The 18,718-nt window shown below is 37.9% G+C and overlaps 1 protein-coding gene across 1 annotated transcript in view; it reads right to left on the bottom strand.

The window, feature by feature from the left end:
* Positions 1–18,588, bottom strand: part of STAT3 (signal transducer and activator of transcription 3) — a 52,088-nt gene extending 33,500 nt beyond the window's left edge. Inside the window, exon 1 of the mRNA XM_039347243.1 lies at positions 18,436–18,588. The gene's annotated coding sequence lies outside the window, so the exon portion shown is untranslated. The remainder of the gene's footprint in view (positions 1–18,435) is intronic.
* Positions 18,589–18,718: the final 130 nt, after the last annotated feature.

Below are 18,718 nucleotides of genomic sequence, written 5' to 3'. Positions count from 1 at the left end.
ATGAGAAGCAAAAGGTCTTCAAAGAAAAACAAGAAAGTCCAGTTGTCTCTTGAAAAAGTGCCTTTGGGACATGCGTGGTATCCCCTGCAATATTCTCTGGAAATGAAAGATGGGCTTTGATGAAGCAGAAGAGAAAAAGTACTAATGCCCTTGAACTTTGGTGTTAAAGAAAACTTCTGACCATACCATGGACAGCCAAAAAAACCCCTAATGGATCATTTAAAAATATCAGTCCAGAGTTCTCATTAGAGGCAAAAAATTAGGCTCAAAATTATCCTGCTTTGGACACATTATATGAAGATTTAGCTCTCTGGAAAAGATTCTAATGATAGGAAATGTGGAAAAAAGGAGAAGAGGATGACAAGCAGCAAGATGGATAGACTCAGTTACAGTGGAAAATCTGAAAGTTTAGGCTAGGGACAGCTTGTTATGAGAATATCTATATAACTAGGAGTCAGCAGCAACTTGATAGCACAAAATCAATCAACCAACAACTAATCTAGTCATAAAATATTTATTCAATGTCTGTATAAAATCATATCCTAAACAATTAAATTTTGCATAACCTCTGGAGTACTGAGTTAGTGTTGACTCCTTGTTACTGCCTGGAAAGTCCCTGCTCTTTTCTTGACAAGATTTAAGAAGTGCCATTGCCTGCTTCTGAAAAGAACAAAACATACAGGGCATTTTAACATAAGCTCTTTATGAGAATGAGGGTAATGTTACATGGCATCTAGAGTAAACATCAAACCAAAATCTGTTTTCTAATACCTAATCTTGCTCTAGATTTACAAGAAAAATCCTAAATAGCTTTAAATGGCACTTCAATCCCAGCTATTTTGATCCACAATTCATAATATGTTAAATTCTACTTTCCTTAATAAGTCACTAGCCAAAGTGAATTCTATCTAAAGGAAAATCTTTAATTAAAAAAACAGCTCTAGGTCCAATAGAACTTTTAGGACCATTAATGCATTATGCATTAAAACAGAAAGGCAATTCCTCCCCCATTTAGCTTCTTTCAAATATTTTCCCCTAATTTGGCTAGTCAAGGCTCATTCGTTTACCTATCATAGTAGCAGGGGGGACCTAGAAATTAACTGGGGAGTGATCTGAGATTGCTGTTTCCCCTTTCTCTTTTATAGAGAGGACTGAAGTTTTCTTTAAAGCTTCTATTGATTATTTCAGTTCCCATCAGAGCAGCTCTTTATCCTTAATTTTTTCTCCACTTTCCTCTTCTGAGTCATTGCTTTTCTTGATGATTTCTCTATAACTGCACCACTCACTCCTTCTATCTTCAATCAGTAAAATCCCATTCTGCCTCTCCGTTTTCTCCTAAATCTGTTAGCTGTTACTACATTTACACATGTTCTTCATCATTCTGTACGCTTTGCTAATAGTTGCTCCATGAATTCCTGTTGTCTCCCCCTTTCTTTCTATGTATACTTCATTACTTGCACCACCATCCACATTCTTTATTTTACTTTCCTCAATGCTTCCAACAGATCTGTTTTGCAGATCTGTTTCTTAAGTTTCTTAATTTAAGTTTAATGGGTAAACTATATCCACCTGTCTAGCCCAAGTTCAGTACATTGGGATGTTGCAGCCCATCAAGTGCTCATTTTAAAAATTGACTGCTGTAAAGCATTGTGTGATGTCACTTGTAGTTTGTCCCTCCTCCCTATTATTAGTAACAATTGATATTGTAAATAGCTATGGCAAAATTCTAAAAGATTCTCTTTCTTCTAATCCCCAATGGCTTTAATCCATAATTGGGACCATATTTTGCAGCCTTTCTAAGACACTGAAGGGATTAAGATGTTACTGACAGATGCACCATTTTATAAAGGTTCAAACTTCTTAGAACTGTTTATCATGTTAAATGGCTGTGAAAAGTTATAAAAAAATTAATGTTTCCAACTGTTATAAAACTTTAGTCATCTGAGTAAAGGTATTGAACTTCTTTTTTCTCATGGCCAATATGTTTGGAACTGCTTTTTACAAAAATTTTTCTCATGGCCAATATGTTTGGAACTGCTTTTTACAAAATAATGTGATGAGACAGCTGAAACACTTCAGTGTAGATTTTTTTAAAATGTCTTGTTCAGTTTTCCTTATAGACTAATAAATAAACCATTTTTATATAAAGCAGCTGAAAATCATAGCGGCAAATTATATAGTTGGATATACCAAGAGGTCTTGATTTCTCTTCTTTCCTATATGCATGATAACTAAAGCTATATGGTTCTATGTCTACTAGCTTTACTGCAGAAACCACCTAATCTTCAAAGAGTGACAAAAATTAGCAGAGCAGGGACACTTGGCTCTCTGAGGAACTGCTGTTCCACAGGTCAGGTGCAGTCACAAAGAAGACATGACTCCAGAATCCAAAAAGATGCTGTTTAATGGAAAAGACCTAGAGATACCTGCCCTGCTAGATCTTGTGGGACAGGCAGACACAAATAGCTTGGTCCTATGCCATGTAGGGTGGTAACCAGAATCTTGAACCAAAAGCCAACTGGAAATCAGGGCAGTAATCTAGTAATCTCTTTGATCATGTTCTATACTCTCAATGATGAGTTTCCTTCACTGAGGGCAAATGGGATTTTTGCAAATATTTTACTGTCCTCTATGAAAAGAAGCAAGCTAAGACAGTGTAAAGGAAATCGTTTTTTTCTTCTTCAAAACAGGAGACAGTGAAGAGGAACAGGATGAGAAAGAACTGGGATTTGTGGCTACAATGAATAATCACAAAATCTTCAAAAGCAGAACTTATGTAAATAAATGTATGACTGTGAGGCAAATTTATTTTCTAATGGACATTTAGCAAAACTAGATGACAGAAATTCAGTTTTGTTAAGTTTTTTTTTTTTTTGAAAAATTCCAAATCTCTGATTAGTGCTCCTAATATGCTAAGCAAACTCTTGCTCACAGTTGAAATTTCTGTGAAAGTGTAACAGACTGCCTCCTAGCTCAGGAAGTTGTGTCTTTACTTTAGGATAAATAATATGTTTGAAAACTCATAGTAATTTGCCCAGTCACAATGAGATTTGGGCTGAGTATTTCTCAGACAGACAGCTCACATGTTTCGATGGTACCTTCTCCCCAATTAGGACAAAATGATCCAAGCAATTGGGAAACAATAAGATTAGCTAAATTTGAAAAAAATGTTGTGTTGCTTTCTTAAACTGTGAATACCTTTCTAAATACTAACATCTCAACCTGCAACAATTTGGCTCTTTTAAACTTTCCTAACATGAATTTATCTCCTCTCCTTCAGAGCAATCCAGTCAGCAGGTATTTTGGATTTTTTTCTGAAATCTCATTTCTTAGAAACTTCAGTTAAAGCAAGATATTGACAATGCTATTTTTACTTCACATCATGTTCCTGTAAAGCTCATAGTTCTTTTCTGTCAATAATTTAAATGTTTATTACAAATGGTCTCTAGACATTCCTTTATTGAATAACAAAGATTTTTAAGTAGATGGAAAAGGAGATGAGACACTGTTTAATTAACAAATATTTGATTTCATCACTGACTTGGGCATGGGGCACTGGCTCTTACACAAATTAAGCAACGTAGCCTCTATTTAGTATATTTGAGAAAGTCCATATGTTCTATTAAAATATCAGCCCTTTAAGGTGGGTGCTAAGAAACTGATGCCATGTAAGTCAGTACTACTTTTATTGTAATAACTATAGTCACAGAATCTTGTTAAGTCTGATCCCTTCTTCCCTTTATATTCGTGTTGGTCTGAGATGTTTACTTTCTCAAATTGGCCCTGGGGACACATTTATCTGACTGTTGCCTTTACATGGCTCTTCCTCCTGTCCTCTAAGGCCATTTCCTCTTCCTTCTATAGAAAACAGCTTTTATTTAAAAAAAAAAATGTATATATATTTTTACCAGCAGATAACTCAACTGATGATACAATTGTCTCTTGACCTCTTCCACTCTCTTTAAGAAATGTTGAATACAAGTTAATTATATACATTTAAGGAGGTCTCTTGCTTGATGGCTTTCCAGCTGACTAATTTTGAATATAATTTTCAAATATATTCTAACCTCCCAAGTTTCAACTAGGCTCAAATTACTGTTCTTCCTAAGAATCTTAAGTGTTCTAATCATAAATCTATTTCACTGGTTAAGGTACATGCTAAGATGATACCACTCTAATGGCAGAAAGTGAAGAGGAACTAAAGAGCCTCTTGATGCGGGTGAAGAAGGAGAGTGCAAAAGTTGGCTTGAAACTCAACATTAAGAAAACCAAAATCATGGCATCCGGCCCTCTCAATTCCTGGCAAATAGATGGGGAAGAAATGGAGGTAGTGACAGATTTTATTTTTCTGGGCTCCAAGATCACCTCAGATGGGGACTGCAGCCAAGAAATTAAAAGACGCTTGCTCCTGGGGAGGAAAGCTATGGCAAATCTAGACAGCATCTAAAAAGCAGAGACATCACCCTGCCAACAAAAGTGCGTATAGTCCAGGCCATGGTTTTCCCAGTTGCAATGTATGGCTGTGAAAGTTGGACCATAAGAAAGGCTGAGCGCAAAAGAATTGAGGCCTTTGAACTATGGTGCTGGAGAAGACTCCTGCGAGTCCCTTGGACTGCAAGGCGTTCAAACCGGTCAGTCCTAGAAGAGATCAACCCCGACTGCTCTTTAGAAGGCCAGATCCTGAAGTTGAAACTCAAGTACTTTGGCCACCTAATGAGAAGGAAGGATTCACTGGAGAAGAGCCTAATGCTGGGAAAGATTGAGGGCAATAGAAGAAGGGGACGACAGAGAATGAGATGGCTGGATGGAGTCACTGAAGCAGTAGGTGTGAATTTAAATGGACTCCAGAAGATGGTAGAGGACAGGAAGACCTGGAGGAACATTGTCCATGGGGTCGCGACGGGTCGGACACGACTTCGCAATTAATAATAACATAAGATTACAAGACTCTTTGGTTTACAGATCACAACTAGTTACAGTATTCCAATACATATGACACAACACAGTTCAGGTTGTTGATTAATATAACTGCTTTAACTTAAAATTGACAGAATGTAGCAGTTATTTCTTCAGATCTGAAAAAGCTTTTGACATGGTTTTTGAAATAACTCTTGACTCATTTTGGGTTTTCCCAAAGTTTTATACCAGCGGTTCTCAACCTATGGGTCGCGACCCCATTTGGGGTCGATCGACCATTTCACGGGGGTCACCAAGCAAGGCTGTCCGCCATTTTTTCCCCTTTTCCAGCGGGTGCCTTACCTCCCTTGGGCTGGGCCAGCTGGTGGGCCAGCCAGTGGTCGGCCAGCTCTGTCTCTGCCACTTGCCAGCTACGCCTCGGCCGGCACAGGGGGCGGCACCACGCATGTGCAGCACTCCCAGGCAGGGAAAGTCCTCGACTTACGACCGGTTGGGTAGTCCTCGACTTATGACCGGTTTAGTCCTCGACTTACAACCGGTTGGGGGTCGCGGCATTAAAAAGGTTGAGAACCACTGTTTTATACTGTGGATCATTTTTTTATTTCTGTATCATTAAATAAGATAATGTGAAAACTACACTGTGCTTTAGAAATAAATCATACATTTCAATACTTAATCTTATTTCATTAAGGTAGAAGTTTCATGCAATAATTAATAACAGAAATTGGAGAAAATTAAATGTGGTGCTGCTTTATCTCTTCACCTTTAGGAGCTTGCTATTTGGAGCAATTTGCCATGGTATTCCGAAAAAGACCTTTATTTAAATTTGTTACCAGACATACAATGTTAGTTAGACAACACCTTTATATTTTTAGTTAAAAGAAGAATCTAAAGTCATGGCCTTTATTTACAACAATAATTTATTTATTTTTTAAATAAAAAACAACCTGATAAATGCAGTCTGTGTATAACTATGGCCTTTTGCTCTTTAAAAAAGAACCTGGGGATTATTGTCAAAAATACAAATATGTATATATACAAGAACTTTCATTTACTATTTAGAACACATCATAGCACTATCAGTTATGGACTTTTGAACTACATTCATGCCACAAATTATTTTTAAAAGGAGCTATTTATATATAAAAGGTTAAACAAAGGTATGTGGGTTGCTATAGGACAACATCCTAAAGCATAGCTGGGAAATCCCTGGTTCAAGTTTCATCTTCACCAAATGACCCTAGTCTCAGCCTCCCACTTGCAAAATGAAAATGATTACTGAAATAATGGTTTACTACATAAAACGTTCACAGAGATATTAGAGATGTAAGTAGTATAAATTATTCTAAATTCTAGGTACAAGCAAAATACAATAATGATAGTAGTAGTTGGAAAGTACATCCATAACCAGCTTTCCTGAGAGAGTATCATTTGGGAACTTGGCTTCTAACTGATTATCATCTATTGGTAATTCTATCAGAGTGCAGCCAAGTGAATGATGGGATTATAAAATTATTGGTTTTATTTATTTTAATGATTTTAATATAGTAGTAGTAGTAGTAGTAGTAGTAAAGTTGGAAGGGACCTTGGAGATCATCTAGTCCAACCCCCTGCTCAAGCAGGAAACTCTATACCATTTCGGACAAACGGCTGTCCAGTCTATTCTTAAAAACCTCCAATGTTGGAGCATTCACTGCTTTTGGAGGCAGGTTGTTCCACTGGTTAATTGTTCTAACTGTCAGGAAGTTTCTCCTTAGTTCTAGGTTGCTTCTCTCCTTGCTTAGTTTCCACCCGTTGCTTCTTGTCCTGCCTTCAGGCGCCTTGGAAAATAGCTTGACTCCCTCTTCTCTGTGGCAGCCCCTGAGATATTGGAACACTGCTATCATGTCCCCCATCGTCCTTTTCTTCATTAAACTAGACATACCCAATTCCAGCAGCCGTTCCTTTTATGCTTTAGCCTCCAGTCCCCTAATCATCTTTGTTGCTCTTCTCTGTACTCTTTCTAGAGTCTCAACATCTTTTTTACATTGCGGTGACCAAAACTGAATGCAGTATTCCAAGTGTGGCCTTACCAAGGCATTGTAAAGTGGTATTAACACTTCATGTGATCTTGATTCTATTCCTCAGTTAATGCAGCCTAGCACTGAGTTGGCCTTTTTGGCAGCTGCAGCACACTGCTGGCTCATATTTAAGTGATTGTCCACTAGGACTCCAAGGTCCCTCTCACAGTTACTACTATTGAGCAAGGTACCCCCTATACTATATCTGTACATTTGGTTTTTCTTGCCTAAATATAGAACCTTGCTTTTTTCACCATTGAATTTCATTTTGTTAGATAGCGCCCAGTGCTCAAGTCTGTCCAGATCCTTCTGTATCTTAAGCCTGTCTTCTGGAGTGTTGGCTATTCCTGCCAGCTTGGTGTCGTCTGCAAATTTGATGAGTTCCCCATCTATCTCCTCATCCAAATCATTGATAAAGATGTTGAAGAGCACTGGGCCCAGAACAGAGCTCTGGGGCACCCCACTACACACTTCCCTCCATGTAGATGTTGTTCCATTGAGGATCATACGCTGAGTACGGCCAGTCAGCCAGCTATGGATCCATCTGGTGGTGGTGCTGTGTACCCCACATTTTTCTATCTTGTCAAGTAGTAGGTTGTGATCTACTTTATCAAATGCCTTACTGAAGTCTAAGTAAATTATGTCCACAGCATTCCTCTGGTCCACTAATTTTGTCACTTGGTCAAAGAATGCAATAAGATTTGTCTGGCATGATCTATTTTTGACAAACCCATGTTGGCTTTTAGAAATGATTTTGTTTGCCTCTAGGTGTTTGCTGATTCATTGTTTGATTATCTTTTCCAGGATCTTCCCAGGTATTGAGGTCAGGCTGATAGGTCTGTAATTTCCTGGGTCCATTTTTTTTCCTTTTTTTGTAGATGGGAACTACATCAGCTCTTCTCCAGTCCTCTGGTAGTTCCCCTGTGCTCCAGGATCTTTGAAAAATATAGTTCAGTGGTTCTGAGATCACATCTGTCAGTTCCTTGAGAACCTTGGGGTGTAATCCATCTGGTCCTGGCGATTTGAACTCGTCTAGGCTGGACAGGTGCTCACTTACCATTTTCTTGCCTATCTTAACTTGTGTTTCTATTCTGTTTTTTATGGCACTATTTTTGATAGGTTGGTCTGTTTTTTCCCTTTGTGTAAAGACAGATGCAAAAAAAGAGTTAAATAGTTCTGCTTTCTCCCTGTTGCTTGTCACCTTCTTGCCACTTTCACCCACTAATGGACCAATCATTTCCTTCACTTTTTTCTTGTTTTTTACATGTTGAAAGAAACTTTTTTTGTTATTTTTGACTTTGGTCGCAAGCCTTAGTTTATTTTGAGCCTTAGCTTTCCTCACTTCATCCTTGGATGCTCGGGCTATTTGCTGATATCCTGACTTAGTTATGTGCCCCTCTTTCCACTTCCTATACTTGTCCTTTTTATCTTTCAATTTGTCAGAGAGATCTTTATGCAGCCATGCTGGTTTCTTTTGAGAGCTGTTATTTTTCTTATTTGTTGGTATTGTGCTAGATTGGGCTTTTATTATCTCACTTTTCAAAATTTCCCAAGCTTCTTGAGTTGTTTTCCCCTTGAGGATTCTCATCCATGGAATCCTTCCCAAGCCCTCTCTAAGTTTATTGAAATTAGCTCTCTTGAAGTCCAAGACTCTAGTTTGACGGTGTTCTATTGCTTGTGCTTCCATAATGTTGAATTCCAATATTGCATGATCACTTCCTCCCAGGGTTCCTATGGCTTCAACACCTTCTATCATTTCATCTCTGTTAGTGAGAATTAGATGCAAAATGGCTAATCCCCTAGTTCCCTTCTCTACTTTTTGGGAGACAAAGTTGTCTGCTAGGTTTGCCAGGAATCTGTTTGATCTTCCACTTGGTGCAGAGTTTGTCTCCCAGTTGATGTCAGGGTAGTTAAAGTCCCCCATTACTATTGTGATGTGCTTCCTACATACCTTAGTTAGCTGACTAGCAAAAAGTTCATCTATTTCCTGTTTGGTTGGGTGGCCTGTAGTATAAACCTATGGCAATGTCATTTTTTCCCCCTTTTATATTGACCCAAATGCATTCAAGACAGTTTGTATCACTGTTGTGCTCTATTTCTGTAGAGATGTAGTTATTTCTTATAGAGAGCAACTCCACCTCCTCTTTTATATGGTCTGTTCCTTTTAAATAATTTAAATCCCTCTAGCTGTGTGTTCCATGTGTGGGTTTCATCCCACCATGTTTCCATAATGGCAACAATATCATATCTGCCCTCATTAACCTGAATTTCTAGTTCACCCTGTTTGCTGTTCATACTCTGTGCATTGGTGTATAGCAGTGATGGCGAATCTTTTAGAGACTGAGTGCCCAAACTGCAACGCAAAACCACTTATTTATCACAAAGTGCCAGGGCCGCATCAGCATTGTGGTGTCCTCTGAGTGCCACCTCTGGCACGCAAAAACCAGGAGCATAAAAATGGGCCACTGTGCTGCAAGGTGCAAAAATGGCTGCCACCGCACCGCAGAGTGCAGATACAAGGCGCTGCATCACGCAAGAATGGGGTAGGGCTAGTGAGTATCACACAGGCACTAGCCCTGCCCATTTGCAGCGCGTGTGTGCTCGCAGCCCCGTGTGCGCATGCAAAATGCTTCCCCCTCCCTTTTCTTCCAGTCCACCAATCGACAATGGCTGGTGACCTCTGCTGTACCATCTCTACTTGAGCTTGCTAATTGGCCACTATGCCTCCTTTGTGCTAGGGTGGGGCTCCTGCTCCGGGTGGCAGTGGCGGCCTGATGGACCTGCTGCTGCTGGTGGTGGTGCGCGTGCCAACAGAGAGGGCTCTGAGTGCCGCCTCTGGCACCAGTGCCATAGGTTCACCACCACTGGTGTATAGACATTTGAGTCCTTTATGACTGGCCCTGTGTTTACTTTCTACATAACCTGTGTGGTGCCGGAGTTCTCCTATTGTCTTACCACCTATTTGGTTAGTGCACTTTGTGTGGTACTCCCTATTAGAGGCTTGATTTTGCTTGACAGCAAGGTTGGTATTCTTGTCCACACACATATCTATGTTACATGCACTGATAGCCCTATAATTTTTAGATTGCCGGGGACAGGGTTGTTCTGTATCAATTAACACACTTGTCCCCGCTGTTTAGTTTAAATTTTCCTCCAAAAAATCTGTGAATTTATAGCCAAGTAACTCAGTCCCTTTCTTTAATGGATGCAAACCATCTCTTTTGTACATCTTTTCATTGGACCAGCTGCAGACATCATGACTAATATATCGAAAGCCTTCCCCTTTACACCACTCCTTTAGCCACATATTGAATTATGCTATGCGCTGGCCTTTTCCATTTTGCTCCTTATACACTGGTAAAATCTCTGAGAAAGTAAGCCTACAGCCTATTCTGCTATGTTCATTCCCCAAGCTCTGGAAATCGTTCTGCACAAAGAGTACATCTTTTTGGGACAGATCGTTACTGCTAAGATCTACAATAGCCTCCACATCACAGTCCTTGCTGCCAGTGTTGATTATTTTAGAAATACGCTTCTTGTCCCTACTGGCAATAGCACCTGGAAGACACCTGACCTCTTTCAAAGCCTCTGTGTCCTTTCCTAAATTTACATCCCTTATAACTAAATCACCTACCAGAAGGTAGCTTCTCTTTTTGGATGCCTTTCTGTTCTTGCATGACTGATGTGTAAATATGCTATAGTCAGATTTAAATCTTGGATTGTTGATAACTGGACACTGGAAAAAGGATTTTTAAATAAATCTACTTTGATTGTATTTCTGTTTTGCCAAGCAACAAGTTCTCTAATGGTTGTATTTATAATTTCTAAATAAACATGCATGGGATTCAATTGTACAGCTAGCTCAATTATACACGTACAAAGTATATGTATCTATCTTCTCCAATAAACTCACACCCTTATGTAAATGTATCTATCCAAATCCTAAAATAATTCAGTTCTTATCTGAGTAAAACAATAACCAGTTCAGTTACAAAATACCCCCAAGAAAATTATACAGAAATTTTCTTTGGGTTATTTTATAAATGACCTAGTCCTTGTTTTACCCAGATAAGAACTTCTGAATTATTTTAGGATTTGGATAGATATATTTACATAGAGTTACAAGTTTATTGGAGAAGATTCATTTAGAAATTAGGAAGAGTTTTCAAACAGAGCTTTTACTGTTATGATGCAATAACAGAAAATTATTTCAATATATGGAAACCTTTAAAAAACTAATTTCCTCACTTGTTCTTCATTCTATTAATTACTCCACTGAAAATTTAGAAGATTAACAAAGGCTATCATTAAACTGCATTTACTATTTCAATGCCACTACCAGATTCTGATAAATATATGTGATCAATTATAGAACAATGAAAGGGTTGGATGGCAAAATTATATTATAATAGTATAGCATATACTATAGATATTTTATATACATATAAAAACCTATTTAAAGGAATATGTAAAATTCTGGTGACATAGCATGTAACAGTAACATTTACTGTGGCTGTGTTCCCTCACAAAATGAAAAATTGAAAGCCCCTACAATGAGATAATATCCCCATAACAAAAACAAAAAATAATTTTGAGGCATCTCAATCCCTAAGCTTTGTGAACTGTATCCAAGTGAGGCATGGAAAAGATTTTTACCTCAGCTGTCATTCTCCTCAAAAGCCCATTCTCTTGCATTCCCCTTGAAAAGCAGGAAAGGGTTTTACAGTAAATGCAGGAGGTAGCGCTTCCTGGGAACTGTTTGGGAGGCAAGGAAATAGCTGCTTTCAGATTTGTTCCATGCATACTGTAAATCATTTGAAAATGAAGTATAAAGCGAAAAGTAGAGCCAAATATAACCAGCTGCCAAGAATCTGCATATAATTGCCATAGAATATAAGGGGGGGGGGGAGAGAGAGAGAGATGTCTCAGGTGCACATAACTTTGTATAATACTTTATCAGTGTAAGGGCCCATTTCAAACAGAGAGAAGGATGGGTTGGAGAAGAAGGAGAAAGAGGAAGCAAGAAAGAGGGAAAAGGAAGGAATAAAAGGCAAAGAAAATCCAGATTGTCTGTCTGTCTGCCTGAATTCTCTTTAAGTCTTTACTTTCCAAAACAAAAGTATCAGGAAAGGCTTTTAGTTCCCCATAACAAAGAATGTGAGTAGAAACTGTGAGGGGGGGGAAGGGTGTTGCCTGATTGCTCCAAAAGCAAAAATATCACCAGAAAAAAAGTGAAGAGACACACAAAGGCATTAGAGCAGGGGTGTCAAACTGCAGGCCTGTGAGCTGGATATGTCATGCAGAAGCCACACCCACCCCAGCTCCGGCAAGGGGGAAAAAGTCACGATATGTCACGTGAAGCAGCAAGTTTGACAACCTGCATTAGAGGGATAGGAATTATCTTGCCTGCATGTATTTATTTTCTGGAGGTTTTTACTGTTTTGTTGTTTTCAATAGTTTTAACTGTTTTATAGTTTTAGAATTGTAAGCCACTTGGTTGAGTTGAGCTGTTACAGAAGTTGAATAAATAAATAATACATATTTCTCTTCTTATACCTGGAAATCTTTTCTGTGTGTGTTACAAGCAAGCTTCATTTCATTTTTTTCTTGGAAAACATTTTTTTTATATTTGTCTGCAAACTTCAGTATAGAATAGGGTAGAAACTAAAATAGCCCTGTTCCCAACAAAGCAAATCTTGTCAGAGCTACACAAAGAAATGGAAACTTTTGCATCTCTTCGTTAGTGTTTCTTTAACAAAAATGATACTTGCTTGACTAATATGACTTTTGGTTTTTGCTCTGAGCTTTGGAAGGCACTAGATCTCAATCTCATCTATGGGAAACAATAATATGCCACTCTGAACTCCAAACAAAAAGCAAACAATAAGGGGACAAGTAATTTTAAAAATCTTTTAAGATAGAGGCTGTTGCAAACATATCTAATAGACCTGTATGGAGAAGTTGAAAAACAGAATGGCAAAAACAGACATCTCTGTGATCAATCTTTTCTAACCTAGTTGCTCCTATCTCCAATCTTGTAGTTCTTGCCCCTTTTCAGGCAGAAGTGTAAGTTCACCTGGGGCTGAATCTCTTTTATTGTTAAAATAATGTCCTATTTTCCTTAACAAAACTGAATTCACACAGGATTGTTCTGATAAAATTTTAATACAAAACCTGGTTAATTGGTAACAAAAAACAACCAGCCAATTACAGTCTTACAACATTACACCAGCAACAAAATAATAAATTTTACACCATCAGAAATAGATTAACAGAAAACCAGCTGCCAGAGACAATACTGAAAAGTCACCTAGCATTTAAACAGGGAGGACTTCTAAAGAAGAAAAGTCTATAAAACTAATCTCCTTTCAAAAAAAGGCCTTCCTCTTGGAGGATTCTGGCAAAACTTTATTCACCAAGGATGCTTAAAACAGGACTTCAAATATCAAGCAACATGCACAGGAGACATATGGTCAAATCCCAAGCTATTTATGAACTTTTGCCTGAACTCTTTCACAGGCCAATTCACATATCACACCTATCCCTAATTCAGTTTGATTAGCCTGGCCAATAATGGCTTGTTGAACCAACAGATCATAATGTCTTAAAACGGATGAAAGTGTTTACAAAATAATACATTATCCATTCATCAGGGAGGTTACTTACTGTATATCATGACCTAGGTTGGAAAAATCTGTCGTATTTAATTGGATTATTTGATTCCATTCCTCTCAATGCAAAGCTATAGCAGATTTATTCACTCTCAGAACATCTGTTTACAAATCAGATTTTTGTAAATGCCAATGGAATGCCTCTTTCTAATCAACTTTCATAACAACAACAAGGTTTGATCTAGTGCAGAGGTAGGCAACCTTGGCTCTTTTGTGGACTTCAAGTCCCAGAATTCCTGAGCCAGCATGGCTGGCTCAGGAATTCTGGGAGTTCAAGTCCATGAGTCATAAAAGAGCCATGGTTGCCTATCCCTGATCTAATGGTTAAGACATCAGCTAGAAACTGGGAGACCATAAATCTGCCTTAGCCACAAAAAAAGATGCTCTGTAATTTAAAATAATGAAAGATGCAAGGGGTATGAAATATAATTATATAAGCATTTGAAAAACTATTTCACAGCTTTATGAGACACCCAGTTTTCAAAAGGCATTCCTCACCAATGTCAACTTCACATTTAGTCTTACAATTTATGTAAGGCAAGAGTCTGAGGAACTTTCTGACAATGAGAAATTAATTTACTCTAGAGATGCAGTTTTTCTTTAAGATAAAAATTTTATGTGACATCTGCAATTCTCTTATTTTCATATACATAGTAACATTTTTAAAAAACAAAACTAATTCTAAAAATTCATTATTTTTTTCTTCAGATCAAATTAACAAGAAAAATAGTTCCAATTATAAAAGTTTACATTACATTATAGAATTCAGACTGCTATATTTCTTTTCTCTCCCAATTAAATTTTAATTATTATTAATATTTGGTTCCCAATAATGGAGGCGATTAGCTCAATCAGAGAATAATGATATGACATTTTTGACAGGATGAAATACTATTTTCAGGATGATGCTTATCTTCATATGTTTTCTTCCTTCAATGTTACTGCTTCACTTATATGCAAAAATAGGAACATTAAATAGACAAGCATCCTGATGAGGCCTCATGGGAATTATCCTAATTCAGTGGGAATTATTCTAATTAAATATACAATGTAAGTTATTATTACTTTATTTGGATAACAATCAAAATTTGACACAATCAGCACTTTCTGAACTTCTTCTATCATTTCGGTTTTGTTTCTATACATTTATCCCCATATCATTCACTATTCTGTCATTTCCTATAGAAAAAATACATCTTCCTTCTCAGTATTAAACAATTGTATATATAGTATAGGGGTTTTTTTTGTTTTAAACCCACACATAAACCCACAGAAAGCAGTGCATCACTGGAGACATCAAAATATAATTTTAAGTCAGCTGTTGTATATGTCATCAAGTATTTCTACAGAATGATCCAATAGATAGAAATTATGTTAGGAAAGATATACTGGATCTGTCAAGAGAAAATAGTAAGATAAAGGGGGCACAAGAGTAGAATCTGGCATGTAAAAATGAAATATTTGTGTTTTGCAAATGCCATGGGAAGTTTGTGGAAATACTAGCAACCAAACCAGTAGTCACACAAGAGTCTCATCCACCTTTAGCCAATTACATGTACTGTACATAAGTAAAAGATAAGACCAATGGGGCTTTCTTGTTGTTGCTGTGTATGTGATATTAGGACCTGTAAGCACGAGATCTCACCACACTTTTAGATATGAAATGGAAAAATGTCGATATACAAGCAGTCTCTGAGCAGTCCAGTCAGCAGATATAAGCAAGGTAGTTTGGAAATGTTTTGACTAGATTCCTACAATTGAGCACCTCTGAGGTACAGCTTAAGTGCGTCAGAAGGCATATCAATATTGTGAATCAGAAATTCTAGTCCTAACAGTGGTCTTAAATTGAGGACTACCTGTACTCTAGGGACAGTCTCTTGGAAAGTAGGATCATAGCCATAGAGACTTAAATTCCACAAAGGAAAAATCATGCTATCATGCAGATGTCTCTTAAAAAGAGAAAAGTGGGACAAACCCAGCTAAGAATCAGCACAATGTGTCCCTGGGAAGCTCTAAACCATAGGCACAGCAATCAAAATGATCCTCTGTCAAGTCCCAACCAAAAATTCATTAGAAACTGATGGGACATTCAAAGCAAGTGCATGTTTTACAAGCAACTGTCCTTCCAAGTAACTTGACGTCATATAGAAATTATTTTCAAACGAAGCTTTTATATCTGATGCTTTTCAAACTTATGAGTACAGAAACTATTATTTCATTGTTCAGCAGAACTAGATTAGATAGGCAGCCAGATTATGTTTTAATTGAATTCAGTGATTTCATATCATTTAGCCAATCGGTATTGCACTAGAGATATTTTTGTGTCCCATATCCCATATTGCTGAAATATAATCCTCAGGAACCAAAGGGCACATTTGAAAGCACATGGAAACTACAGTCTAGTAACCATTGGTAGACCTTCATCTCTCCACCCTTGTATTAAAAATGTCATTTTGATAATGAGTTTCTTGTCCGAAGACATGAGTTGAAGATGGCTTCAGATTTTAACAGTTGGTAGGCCTTCTGAAATTTCAAAATCTATTCATAGCAGAGCCAAATATAATATATCTAATATTCTTTATCTCAGCCAAATGATCTGCTACCTCTTTATTCTGGGTAAACAATGGAAACAAATTTGTTCTGCATTCATGACCTTTAACAAGCTTAAGTTAGTCAGGCTTTCGTGTCAAATTATGATGGATTATGCCTAGAAAATATATTACTATTCTTTATAAACAAATATATTGTTGTCTTATCTTGGCTTTAAATTTTGTCCTAAGACAATGTTCACATATTTAAAAGTGTAGATGTAATGTGATAGAATAGCCAAACAAATACAATAAAACTGAGTTACTTGTATACTGTACACAGTGGAACAGGGCCTTTATTGTCAATAAGCAGCCTAGGAAGTCTATACTGCTGAGCAGTTCAGGCTAAGCAATACTTATTATAGAAGTTATGGTAATGGAGGAACAATATTACTTCCCCTTAGAAGTATCAAATTAACAAACAAGCATTTCTATTTTTTTGAAAGCTTTCTCCCCATCTTTCTTGTCCTCAGTTTTTTTTCCCCTGAAACTAGCCAATTGTTGTTGTTAATTGCGAAGTCGTATCCGATCCATCGCGACCCCATGGACAACGTTCCTCCAGGTCTTCCTGTCCTCTACGCTGGGAAAGCCAAGAGTATGGAAGCCTAAATACTCCAATGCGTGCAGCTGGGGTAAGGAATGGTAATAATATAAAATGGTGGTGGAATATAATCGTTATCAGATCTACCCTGCACAGAACTCAGCTCATCAATACCTGCAGACTTTAGAACAGCCTTCCCCAAGGAAGGCTCTCTCCCTAAACTTTATAACTGAGCAGCAAAGAAATTGAAATAATCAATGTAAAGAAATGAACCTGGACTTCTTCTGAAATTCAAATTCAAGTGCTTTAGCAGCATTGCTTTCAGCCAGGAATTCAGGGAGTTGCAGTTTTAATATACCTGGAGTTATGCTAAAGCATAAGAAAACCCAGGTATACTAATCCAGTGAAGGCTGTGAATATCACTGGAATACTAAGAATTATACCAGCAAACAAAGACCTATTTTGGAAACAGAAAGTAAACATTTCTTGAAATGTGTAAATCTCACTAGATTACCCAGTGTTGCATTGGATTTTTTTGTAATAAAGTAGCCTTCTTCCCAGACTTAACCTATTGAAGGACTTGTGAAAAGCTGTATACCAAAACTCAATTTAGGCAGGTCACAAGCCACAATGAATGGCCAGTCTTTTTTGTGAGGTTACTGTAATATGAGATAAGGGTGAAATCTTCAAAACTCATGAATAGGTAAGCCACAATTAGTGAAAAATCTAATTTCTGCTTAGGCATTATACTGACATTGTTTGAATAATTAGCTAAATCAGCTGTGTCAGAAAAAAATAAAAACAACATCCGTTCCATACTCTAGACCTGTGTTATCCTAGTCTTCTAGTCAATTTCTACCCATTGTTGGGGAAGAACAGACTTCAACTTCTCTATATTGGCAGTTTGCAAAACCGTATATTATTTCTTATTTTCCTGTTTCCTCATTAACTCTATAGGATATGGAATTTTTATATACTGGTACATACAGTTTTTTAGACTAAAAACACTCAATTCCTATTTAGCCAGATTTTTGGAGCACAACTCCCATCATTCCTATGCAGTATAACTATTCCCCAGGAACTATGGGAATTGTAGGCCAAAACAGCAAACAATACAAAACCTATTCATCCTTGCACACCATACATATTCACTGGCTCCCTAAGAAGGTAATGGCTGCCAGGGTTCTCTAAATTGCTTCACCAAATACCAGTTATTCCTGCTTGGCAGAACCAAATCAGTTAAGAAGTCACCAGATACCCCCAGCTTTCCTACAAAACCAGGCATCGATGACAGAGTAAATGAGGACTCTTGTTAATTTCTTTTCCTTTTAATTCCCATCTTGCACTGCTCTTTCCCAAATCTTTTCTTCCTGTTTAAGCTCCAGAAGTGAGTTGAAAGGCACTTCCAATTAACGCTATCTCTAATTTATACAACGGAAATCGTCGCTTCGAAAGTAATAGTTTGGGATAAAAGCATCCTTTTCATGCATCAGAGATATGCTCTAATGGGGGAGGGGAGCACTCTGCACATGTTTAGAGGCCAGATCTCTTTTAGCAGTTGAGATTTGGCAATCTCAAAGTTCAGTTCTATTCTCAGTGGCCCCGTCCCGTGCTACCTCGCCCCTATTCCTTCCAGTATCATCTCATCTTTAGCCTACCTTCGACCTGCCCAATATAACTTAGCCACTACTGGGGTCGTCCGCGTCTCGACGTCTTGTTCCTACAGCTTCCCGTCCTGAGCTTGGTCCTGCCCCCCTCACCCGCAGCATCAATACTACCCTTAGTTAGCGACCAATCCCTTGCAGTTCCAGAGGATCTTTCGCCGGAGGCGCACCAGGCAGCCAATCAGCATGCGCCGCTACTTTTATTATTCATCGGGCTGTTCCGGGTTCTACTTCCCCCTCCCGCCGCTTTGCTGGAAAGCCAGCTGAGTTCCGGGCA

This window comes from Crotalus tigris, unplaced genomic scaffold, assembly GCF_016545835.1.
Source record: "Crotalus tigris isolate CLP2741 ecotype Arizona unplaced genomic scaffold, ASM1654583v1 scf7180000018057.1800818, whole genome shotgun sequence".
NCBI classification, from domain to species: Eukaryota; Metazoa; Chordata; class Lepidosauria; order Squamata; family Viperidae; genus Crotalus; species Crotalus tigris.
This window is presented reverse-complemented; position numbering and strand designations above follow the sequence as displayed.